This window comes from Gavialis gangeticus, unplaced genomic scaffold, assembly GCF_001723915.1.
Source record: "Gavialis gangeticus isolate Ggan-Ray unplaced genomic scaffold, GavGan_comp1, whole genome shotgun sequence".
Classification (NCBI taxonomy): Eukaryota; Metazoa; Chordata; order Crocodylia; family Gavialidae; genus Gavialis; species Gavialis gangeticus.
The window spans coordinates 32565658-32568391 of NW_017729004.1; positions in this window are offsets into that span (position 1 = coordinate 32565658).

Consider the following 2734-nt stretch of genomic DNA (forward strand, 5'->3'; position numbering starts at 1 on the left):
CAATTTCCTTCACTTCAAGCCATACTTGCAGTCATCCTGGCTGTTTGCTTTCATTTGGCAGTCCAGACAAGTGAGCCTATTTTGAATGTCAGCAATATTTGGTCCCATGACTTCTGGAAAGGGAATGTTCAGCTTTGCTTTTTTCTACATTAAAAGATTATGCTCCCCCAGAGGCAACAGGCAGCCTTGCAGGAATCTGTGTTTAAAGCAAGTCTTTCACAGTTTCTCTCTATTTTGTTTCCTACAGTCCTGTTTTGGGGGGTTTTGTTTTTTTTCCCCCAAAGCTTTTTTGTAGGCCAGACCCTACAAACTGGACATGGACGAAGTCAAAGAGCCACCTAAATTTATATTAGCAGAGGACTAAGCCCACAATTTCCTTTCCAAATGTACTCACTCAAAATAACTACTAAATAAAACAAATACACAGGCATCTCTGAAACTCCTGAAGAAATACAGCTCAGCTGAGCTCCACTTCCTCTTCAAACTATTTTAGTGAAATCTGTAGATATCAGTGGCCATTAGCAAATCACTTAATTTCACTGTGGGTGAAATGCTGACTGCATTTTTGGGGATAGACAAACATACACTTGGAGCTATTGCAAAAAGGGAACATCTCAAAAGGAGCATTGCTAATCAGGACACAGCAACTGTTCTGCTCTAACAGTTACATGCCCACAAGCTGGGAGCCATACAATGTAGCAAAGCAGTTCTGACTAACCCTGGATAATGCAGTGTAGAAGTTTGGCTGTTTTGCTAGATGTATGTCATCCCCAGCTTGTAAACTCAAAACTGCTAAAACGTAATAGCCGCTGAGTGGTTCCAAGCAAGAGTCCCTCTCCCCTCTTTTGAAAGAGATTCATATGTATGCTTGTTTGTACACTTAAGTCAATAGATAGACTCCGGGTGACTTCCTGAGGCCAGTATCTCACCTTCTGTCTCTGTTTCCTGTCTGCACAATAGGGTTAATTAAAAGCAACAACATTTTTGTCTGCCAGGTTAAGACTGTCAGATGGATACCATTAAGTTGAAACATGCTCAAAAGTATTAAGTCTAAAACGTCATTTAAACGTGGGGGGGTGGGGGAAAGTAGATGAGTGTTTGACTGTTGACATTTTTTTGACTTTTCCAGCTCAATTCATACTCGGAAGTGACCAATACTGTAAGGAAACAAGACAGCAAGGATCAAGACATCTTTTCTGTGTGTTCCAACAACCACAGAGCAGCAAGTCATGGCTGATCCAGTTCCCAGAATAGTAATGGGGTTGCCAATCCTCTCTGCAGGAAGTGAGTGTGTCCAGACATCTTCCAGTGATAAGACTAGGCAGATTTACCCAGAGCCAGTGGAACACAGGAACATATTGAAGAATGCTTTTGTAAATAAGGAGTTTACAAGAGGTACCTTTCCCACAATAATTAGCACGTAGTATCTTTATTTGCATATTTTTTATCTGCTGCATCACAGCCAGGAGCTGTGATTCAAGGGAAGAACAGTTGTCAGAAAGTTGGGGTAAGTCAAGGCTGGGCAGCCTCATCCACAAGCATAGTCTTCATGCAAACAGCTAAAGATTTGTCTTCTCTCCAAACTAAAACTGGAGTCTGCCCCTGAGAGTTCGTTCTGGAGGTCTCGGTCAGTTAAAGTTCAGTCTGGCTAAAGGAGAGCCTTTTATCTTCTGCCTAAATCTATCCTCCTTCCTTAATTACTATGGCCAACACTGCTTGTCATTTGGGTCCATAATCTGGGCAAGAACTCAGATCTCACCCTAGGCTCTCACATTTAAGTTACATCTGTCTTACAGCTTCTTCCTGCATATTGATGTTGCCTTTCCTAGCCATTCACTTCACTAACATTCTCATTCAGATTCTCAACATCTCAGTTCACAGTTACTGCAAGGTACTTTTCTCTGGCCTTAGCAAATCCATCTTGCTTCACTCAGAATGCTGCTGCAAAGATTTCTCCAGCTGATCTATGTGATCACATCATCTTGCCCTTGAATATATCTATTTGGTTCCTTTTTCTCTATTCCAGCAATACTCGGACAAGTGCTGGGCCAAAACTGGATCTTCAGTTGATCACTCATGGTTCTCTGCAAGTCGAAGCTGTATATTATACACATACAAACATACATGTACACATATATATATGCTGTACATAGTTTGTGCACCACATTTACACAACTGATGTAAATGTCATATGTACCTGCACATTAATACTGCTTTCATAGAATTGTAGAAAATTTGGGTTGGAAGAGACCTCAGGAGGTCATCTTGTCCAGCCCCCTGCTCGAAGCAGGACCATCCTCAACTAGATCATCCCAGGCAAAGCTTTGTCTAGCCCAGTCTTAAAAACCTCCAAGGATGGATATTCCACCACCTCTCTGGGTAACCTGGTTCCAGTGTTTTACTACCCTCCTAGGGAGAAAATTTTTCTTAATATCTAATTTACGCTTTCCTTGCTATGACTTGCTGCTCTTTTGAACTCTGCTTCAGATACTTGAAGGCTGCTATTAAATCCCCCCTCAGTATTTTCTTCTCTAGACTAAATAAGCCCAGTTGCCTCAGCCTTTCCTCATAAGTCATTATCCTTGCACAAGTTCTTTCAAAATAGAAATAAAATATGGATGCGTAGGCAATATGTTAGCTGGTGTAAATATTATGCTCTTCCTCACCCAAAATAGAGAATGGACTTACAAGAAACATTGTAAGTTGGTGAAAAAAGTATCTGAGAGGGAAAAAG